This window comes from Hibiscus syriacus, unplaced genomic scaffold, assembly GCF_006381635.1.
Source record: "Hibiscus syriacus cultivar Baekdansim isolate YM2019G1 unplaced genomic scaffold, ASM638163v2 tig00110418_pilon, whole genome shotgun sequence".
Classification (NCBI taxonomy): domain Eukaryota; kingdom Viridiplantae; phylum Streptophyta; class Magnoliopsida; order Malvales; family Malvaceae; genus Hibiscus; species Hibiscus syriacus.
Window position 1 is genome coordinate 244,222 of NW_024062730.1, and position 9,593 is coordinate 253,814.

The 9,593-nt window shown below is 35.0% G+C and overlaps 2 pseudogenes; both read left to right on the forward strand.

Moving 5' to 3' along the window:
- Window positions 1-1,013: 1,013 nt before the first annotated feature.
- LOC120124467 lies at window positions 1,014-1,954 on the forward strand (annotated as a pseudogene).
- Window positions 1,955-3,920: 1,966 nt separating this feature from the next.
- Window positions 3,921-6,490, forward strand: LOC120124469 (annotated as a pseudogene).
- The last annotated feature ends 3,103 nt before the right edge of the window (window positions 6,491-9,593 follow it).

Below are 9,593 nucleotides of genomic sequence, written 5' to 3' on the forward strand. Positions count from 1 at the left end.
TTTTTAAATCTAAAATAGTTTAAGGATAAATTTGTAATTTAACATTCATATAATTTTTTTATTCAACGACAGAAGAATGATGTTTTTTAAAAAAATTAAAGACATTTTAGTCCAAAACATCAGGAATGTAACAATACCTAAGAAAAGGATAATCATATTCCCTGTAATATACCTCAAAATATAACTGTTGAGAATAACTTATTACCGGAGATTGAGAATGTTTATTAACCAAATGGAGGAATGTCATTCTATTTCGCCTAATAATGTGACGACCCCTAAGGGGGTGATTGGATCATGGAATATAAGATTCCTGGCGGGTATTTTTTTTTCTAGATTCAAAATCCCATGTTTGGATCGGAAATATTCCCACTAGGAAGGAATAATATATTCCAAACAGTAAAAAAAATTCTCCGTTTATTAGGAATGTTATTCCCATGCTTTTCTTAGGTATTCTTTTATTCCCTGTTCTATGGGCTAAAATACCCTCTTTTCCCGTTTACCTCCGCTTCTTCTCCCAAGCGTTCTTTGTTCTTGATTTTGATTTCACAATCTTATCTCCAATCCAATCTCTTTGATTTTCCACCGTTAATTCTTCCATTCTTGTATCTTCCACGATTCCAAGCTCTCTCTCTTATCTTCTCTTAAATCCCATATTTTCCCCAGATTTTTTTCTTTTCTTTTCCTCCCCTCTTTTCTCAGGAAAGAACGAGAAAGGAAACTTGTTTAAGGTATACCCAGATCTTGTTCACTTCTTGCTTCAGTTTTTATCGTTTTCACAAGTTTGTAAACTGTAGGTTTCTCTTGATTTTCTGAATATCCTCTGTTCTATTACTTGGGTGTTTGTTTCTCAGGAAAAAAAGAGAGAACCTTTTTACTTCTTGGGGTCCAGTTTTTCATCATTGTCTCAAGGTTTTGAACAATGGGTTCCTCTTGAATTCTGAAACAAGGGGAAATATTTGGTCTGGAAGAGTGATTTCAATCAAAAGATCCAAGCTTAGTGAAAGAAAAAGAAAATGAAAATCTAGTGTGATGTTTGTGAAAGAGCACAAGCAACAGTGATATGTTGTGCAGATGAGGCTGCCTTTGTGCTAAATGTGACATTGAAGTTCATGCAGCTAACAAGCTTGCAAGCAAGCACCAAGGCTTCTCCTTCAGTGCCTTTCCAACAAGCTTCCTCCTTGTGATATTTGCCAGGTTCAGAATTTCGCTTTTTCTGGTTTATTTCATGAATTTTTGTAATCTTATTTATCACTAGCGTTACGAAATCCGAACATAGTAATAGTATAAGAAATTAATCACGTCGTACTATGGATTTGAATCCTCTTAATACATGCTGAGTTGAATGTTCTAACATAGACTGTGAATCTTGTGCATATGTCATACAGGACAAAGCAGTTTTCATCTTTGTGTTGAAGATAGAGCCCTTTTCTACCGTGATTGCGACGAACAGATCCATCCTGTCGGTAGCCTTGCCGCGAACCACCAAAGGTTCCTCGCCACCGAAATCTGAGTCGCCTTGAGTTCGAGTTGCAATAAAAAGACTGAAAACAATGTGTTGGAGCCACCCAACAAGAGTGCACCTCAGACTTCAATGAAAACGCCGCACATCAGCACTCAAGCTTTGCTTCCCAATGGGCTGTTGATGATCTGTTAGAACTCTCGGACATTCAATCTCTAAACAAGGTGAGAAACTATTATTAATCCAACACTACGATTCGAGTTCGATTGAATTTTATTCGTCTTCCAATAATTTTTTTGTTCCTTGTTTTGTTGCAGAAAGAGCAGTTTGAGCTTGGAGAGCTTGAATGGCTGGCAGACATTGGTCTTTTCGGTGATCAATTGCCTCAGGAGGCTTTAGCACATACCGACCTACCCATGCCTCTTAAGAAGCCTAGAATCGAGATCCCAGACGATGACGACGAGTACTTCATGGTCCCTGATCTAGGATGAGGTTGTATGTGATGTGATCAAACTATATAGTTTCACATGTACGCATAGCATCTCGTCTTGCTTTCTGATTATGTTGCCTTCGTTTTTCTTTATAGGAACAAGTTTTCGATGCGCTTTCGAACATGAACATACATATATGATCTTCAAGTTCATGGGAAATCATACTGCAATTTCATATAGATTTGGCTTGATCAATTCTAGAAGAGTTGTTTTTGAGGTGAATAAGATACTATTTGTTCAAAATCTTTTTAGCCTATTAATAATATATATATACGTTTTACAGAAATTGTTTGGAACCCGAATCTTTTAGGAAGAATAATAGTCTTTTATACTACTGATGTTACTCAACATATTAATGAAAGTTATAGTTGTGTTTCAATCCCATTAAGGAGAATAATATTCTCTTTTACTATTGGATTTACATGTAAATTCCCGTTGAGTGACTCATATACCAAATTAGATGTGCGACGTGAGTCGGTCCGGTTTAGTCGGGAAGAAGACTTGGAACCTGAAGACAACAAAAAAGAATTAAAAAAATTAAATAATAATTTGAACCATGGACAAATCTAGTGACAGCTCCATGCTTGTTTCACCAAATTACAAAATTTTTGTATAATATTTTTGTTGATAGAAAGTAGGTTGAAAGGAGTAAAGATCAAATTTTGTGCCTTAGATAAAGAAACCAGTTCACTATCTTTCTACTTGATGTTCAGCGTCTTTACTTTATTATCATCGTGTAAATTATACCATCTAAATGTAACTGTTTATACCTTATGCCCCCTAACTTACGTTACCATCAAATAAAATCTTCAAAGAAACGGATTCGATCTCATCCTCTTCTTCGAATTCCGTTGTCGTTGCAATGGTTTTAGCTTCAGTGTTCGCACTTGTTCATTTGATAAGGTTGAGGTCGGACACCAGAGCTCTTCAAGCGTTGAGACGTTCTATGACCCCAACATGATTCCACCGTCGTCGTACATCAGTTCGTGGGATTTCTCGGTGGATCACTGTTTCGTTTCCTGAGATGAAGAAAACTTCTATAGCTCTAAGCCATATTTGTTTTGTATGCAAGATTTACACATGATCCATTGAGACAGCAGAAAAGCAATGTTTTATTTTATTTAAGCATTGCAAAAAAAATAATGAATTTTAAAGCACAATGAGAAGACAACAACATTTTATTAAAATATTAACAAATATAATGATGAATGACGGTGAAATATAAAATTATAGATAATATGATTTTTAGTGTTATATTTTCTTACTTATTTGAATTATGTTTTTGTAATATAATTAATGAGATAAATAATAATGATAAAGTATGCATAATTAAGTATAAATATAAAAGATAAATAAATAAATTATTGTATATAGAAGATATAATAAATATTATATATTAGAAAAAAATAATTTACATCTTTTATTATTATGAATATCTATGAAGAATTTCCACAATGTAAACATTTAGTTAAATGTTGATGTAAAATTTTAATATATTTTTACATAAATTATGTAAAAATTAATATTAATTAAAATTAAAATAATACATGATATATTTAAATACTCAAGTAATATATTATCAACAAATAGAATTTTTATATAAATAATTTTTATTTAAATATTTAGAATTTCACTTGTTAAAAAACAAATATAAAACAAGGACAATTTGGTAAAATATACATTCCAGTAATCTTTTATTCCTCAAACCAAACACTGTAATCTTACATTCCTGCCAAACCAACCAAACACAGTAATGTAACATTCCCAGTAATCCTATTCCCTGGTAATCTTTTATTCCCACTGGTAATCTTACATTCCGTGAACCAAACACACCCTAATTATAATAATAAGATAGACAGATCAATATTCGTTGGTTTGCCGGCCCATTTCGTAATTTCCAGACCTGAAAGGCCACATATTTTTGTATAACTGTCACGTTCTTGGCCTTGGGTTCGCTTCACTCCTTATCCTTTGCTTCTTTATAGTTCCATTCCTTTTCCCATCAGATCCGATCAGATTTAGCTCAGATCCCTTTGTATCGGATCGGATCCCCTAAATCCCATATTTTTACCCGTTTTGACTAAACCAAGAAAACAAGTAACGATGAGAGAAATTATTAGCGTCCACATTGGCCAAGCCGGTATCCAGGTCGGGAATTCCTGCTGGGAGCTTTACTGTCTCGAACATGAAATCCACCCCGATGGAACCATGCCCAGGTTTCTTTTTTCTTCTTTTATTTTTCTCTTTTTGGGATCTAAATTCATTAACCCATTTCTCTGTTAACAAAAGAAACTGGATCTTGTAATGGCATTGCAGCGATACCTCAATGGGTGTGGCCCACGATGCTTTCAACACTTTCTTCAGCGAAACGGGCTCGGGAAAGCACGTGCCGAGAGCTGTGTTTGTGGATCTGGAACCCACTGTCATCGATGAAGTTAGAACCGGTCCTTACCGGCAACTTTTCCACCCCGAGCAGCTTATTTCTGGGAAGGAAGATGCTGCTAACAATTTTGCCAGAGGGCACTATACGAGTGAGAAAACGTCGTTTTTTCCTGTGCTTAACTTATTTGTTGTTGTTTGTTGGCTTACATTGATTAGGCTTTGTGTTTTTCTGCAGTTGGCAAGGAAATTGTGGATCTATGCCTTGACCGAGTTAGGAAGTTAGCTGATAACTGCACTGGATTACAAGGGTTTATGGTGTTTAATGCTGTCGGCGGTGGAACCGGATCCGGTCTGGGATCTTGTTGTTGGAGCGTTTGTCGGTAGATTATGGAAAGAATCTAAGCTTGGATTCACCATCTATCCTTCACCGCAGGTACTTGGCTGTTTTGATTACTGCTAACTCATGAACATCTCCATTTTCAGTACGCCATATCTACTTATATGTAGCCTTTGAAACAATTTTGTAGGGGTAATTTACAAGATTACTTATGATAGCTCTGTTGAGTAGTTCTAATGGAATAGTCGGTGCCAATTCGTGTATATGTTACTTGGCATGAAACTCTAGAGTTGATTTTGTTTGGAAAATAAGTCATGTATGCATGTTGAGACAACTTTTGGTTTAAATTATTCAATGGAGTTATCATAAGTGACCTAGTTTGTTAATTATAGAAGTTAAAATAGTAATTTGATGAGACCAAAGGTTTTTTTTTTACATACATGAAAGTTGATGAACTCAGGGTTTTCTCTTGTTACATTGCAGGTCTCACAGCAGTTGTAGAGCCTTACAATAGCGTTCTGTCCACACATTCTCTTCTTGAGCATACAGATGTGGCTGTGCTCTTGGACAATGAGGCAATTTATGACATATGCCGAAGATCCCTCGATATCGAGAGGCCAACTTACACCAATTTGAACCGATTGATATCTCAGATCATTTCATCCTTGACGACTTCTTTGAGGTTTGATGGAGCCATTAATGTGGACATTACAGAGTTCCAAACCAATCTTGTTCCATATCCTCGTATCCATTTCATGCTCTCTTCATACGCCCCTGTCATCTCAGCTGAGAAAGCATACCATGAACAGTTATCAGTTCCTGAGATCACAAATGCTGTGTTTGAGCCCTCGAGCATGATGGCGAAGTGTGACCCTAGGCATGGGAAGTACATGGCATGCTGCCTGATGTATCGTGGTGATGTTGTGCCCAAGGATGTTAATGCAGCTGTTGCTACTATCAAAACAAAGAGGACTGTGCAGTTTGTTGACTGGTAAAGAACATTTCTACTTCTGCTTTGTAGTTCAAGTTGTTAAACAACTAGAAAAAATGATTTTGATTATTACTTTCTAAATCTCTCGTGCTGAAAGTCGAGTTGTCCCCGTCATGAGTTATTGTCCTCTTTGAATGTTTGAAATTCTTTATGAACTATTACGAATATCCTATGCATCTCGTGCTATGAGGTATTAATATTTATTCCTTTAGGAGGTTATTGAATGCTCAAGGATTAATGCGGGCTTATAAATTGCTAATGTACTGCAGCACATTATTTTGAATGTACCATTGTGCCCAATACCTTGATGTCTGAAAATTCTTTGGAGTGTGCAGGTGCCCAACTGGTTTCAAATGTGGTATCAACTATCAGCCCCCAACCGTTGTTCCTGGAGGAGATCTTGCTAAGGTGCAGCGAGCTGTTTGCATGATAAGTAATAACACAGCAGTGGCCGAGGTGTTTGCACGGATTGACCACAAGTTTGATCTCATGTACGCGAAGAGAGCTTTTGTGCATTGGTATGTTGGTGAGGGCATGGAAGAAGGTGAGTTCTCTGAAGCCCGTGAGGATCTGGCTGCTCTTGAGAAGGATTATGAAGAAGTTGGTGCCGAAGGTGGAGATGATGAAGATGAAGATGAAGAATATTGATCTACTTCTGTGGAAGCATTTGTATCGAATATCAGTTTACCATAATAGGGTCCGAACCTCTTTCCTACATCCTTTCAATTGTTTTTTCTTGTGTGATGTAAGATTGTCAGATTGTGCCTGTCATATGCGTAGTGTCTTTTTCATGCTATCAATGAAATAAATTTAGAGCTTTGTTTGAACGTTATTTTGTTCAAATTGTTGTCATTTGCTCGTGAAGCTGCGTAATAAGAACGTGAATAGCTGTATAAGTTGTCGTTCTATTTTCTTGTAAGATGGTCGTCTAAAGCCATTTTATGCATTTTGTTCATGCTATTTTTGTTAGAAATGCCTTTGTTTATGGAAGATGCTTTGTAGGCACATGACTAGCCTAGTAAATTGTAGAGTTTTGTTATTATGGTCGTATCAATATATCATATGAATGAATAATATAAGTTTAAGAATTACTTGAATAAATATATTAAAAAACAATATTCGAACAATTGTTTAAGGTCTAACAATTGTTTAAATTCTATCCAAATTAAGTAAAAGCATGTGTATATGGAAAATGCTTGAATTCTCTTTCCAATCCTTGGATATCTTGTTGCATTTCTGCAAGGTTAGAAAAAGAATAAAGTTATGTATCATTAATTGATAATTAGTGTGTTAATAAGAGTTGACTTTTTGTCATGGTTTATGGTACCTGGGATTGATTGTACAATCATCAACTAATTGAGGATTTGATGTACTCACTTTGATTCTACTTTTGCTTCATCATCATCAATTCTGGTGAGAAGGATGTGTGGCTTAGTGGGGAGGTGGTCAAATTCGACCCGATTAAGGTCTATAAGAGTTTGGGATAGCCCGTAAGGATAAAGTTTAGTTCGAGAGGGACATAAATGGCCAAAGAGGCACAGAGACACTTATAGGAGTGAGTTGCAACCAGAGTAACCATAACAGGCGTAATGTGTCCAAATATCTTTAGTAAGCTTGTAACAATCAAATATGAATGGAGGATCAATACACAGGGTGTACCGACGAGGGGTATGACCAAGTAATCAGATTATGAGACAGTAGTGTTGTATATCGCAAGAATGGTCGAGAGTGTTGGACACATAGTTATTCCTTTAATTCGAGGGCGAATTGAGAGAAAGCGTAGTATTAGAGAATAGAGGATCGCTGTCCAGAAATGAACCCGAGTCAGATATTAGGTCAATCAGAACCCTAGCCAATAAGCAATAAACACAGTAATCACTATGAAGTCTCGAATCACATAGAGACTTCCCCAGAGTCAGAGAATGTAACACCCCTAACTCGTACTTGATTCGGATACGAATCCGATGTGTCACATTGACTTTTCAAAAACACTGGTTCTTTTAAAAACTCATTGAAAATTGAAACCTGTAATGGTATTTAAGTGGTGAAACCCTTATAACAAAATTACTATTGAAAATTCATAATTCACAATGAAAATAAATATTTGATAATTTACATAAATGTAAAATAGTATGTTTACAAAACTTCTCAGAGCATTATAATTTAAAAACCTTATGATACATGCCAAAAAAAATTACAAAATGATAATAAACCTACAGTTCAATTTGTTATGATCTGATCTTCTTCAAGCATATGATGTCCCTTCCTAGCCTTAATCTCCTGATCTCTTTGAACATGCATGTGAAACAATTACATGCTAAATCGTTGACTTAGTGAGCCAATAATGAGAATAATAAAACATTTAAAAACACTTTCTTATTCAATCCATATAAAACATTTAAAAACACTTTCTTATTCAATCCATATAAAACATTTCATATTGAAATCAAGACACATTTCATGAAAATAACATATAATGTTACTAATTATTCAATTTATATCACTTTGTTATATTAGCCCAACGCATATTACTGAGAACTCAAGGTATATGAGTACATTGAGGTTGTTCACTAAATGCAGTCAATACTGCTCATATAATATACACCGAAGTGCCACGTAGAATATGCACCGAAGTGCCACATAGGTTTGTCCCGAAGGATCGCGTAGAACCCTCTACTCTTGGCATGCCAACTATACCCCTAATTATCATAAAATATACTTTGGTCTTATTCCATATAATTATTTCACATTACTTTATTCCAGTGTTTTTTATCCACATATAACACTTTTCCATAGCATTTTCACGTAGAAAACATCCATATAAAGCACTTTCACATGGAACACATTCATATGTTAATAAAATAAACAATACTTTTGAAATACAATTTATATAAAACATCATAAAAATATTGCATAAAATAAAATAAATAAAACTATTTTTGATCGAACACTTTTGAGGTTGGCTTATCGCAAGTCGTCCCCGTATCTAATATAAAACAATAAATTGCACTCACCTTTGCCTCACATAAGTCCTAAACGAAGTCCTTTTCCTTTTGTTCAATCTTGTACTATGTTGATTCTTTCGGTACGCTTACGATCCAAATCTACATATCAATATGTCTAAGATCAATACCGAATTTCTATTAACTAATAACCAATTAACACTTACATAAACGGAATGAAAACTCTTAATTTAACATTTCAGACTGAATAGTATCGATACCCCTCCTATAGTACTGATACTTCTCTTCTATGGCACCGATACCCACTTCAGTACCGATACCATTTTGGCATTATGGAATTCCGATTTCAATTGCAATATCAATACCTTACTCCTGGTATCGATACCTCCACATCAGTATCAATACTACTTCAATAAGTATCGATATTGTTCATCCAATTCATACATTTTCCTGCAAATTACCCTTATAGTATCGGTATTGTTCTTCCATTACCGATACCCTTGCCTAGAATTTACCTCTTTTACTTCGAATTTTACCCACACTTCACCTAAAACTTATACTTTTAGCTCCAATCAAACCCTTAAACTCACTAACATTTATCACAACTAACTTATATCCATTAATTACCTTTTAACTTCCAAATTCTATATGGAACACTTAAAACTAAAAATCATACCAAATATTCAAACATGTTCTCAATCATTTCTAAGACTTCAAACACTTTAATTAAACCCTTGACAAGTCAAATATATCATTAGAAATTCAAATACTAATCAATCTCATCAAATCCCTTACAAACCCATTTCACCAATTTATCATTAATTACCAAACTCTTAGTTTATATTCATCCTTAAGCTTCTATACAACCTAAGGATTCAAAATCAACTCAAAACTGAAAGAAATAACCAACTTTAAAAGCACTCACCTTGGCAATGGTAGTTTACGGTAGGAGAAGAAGAAGACAACCAAG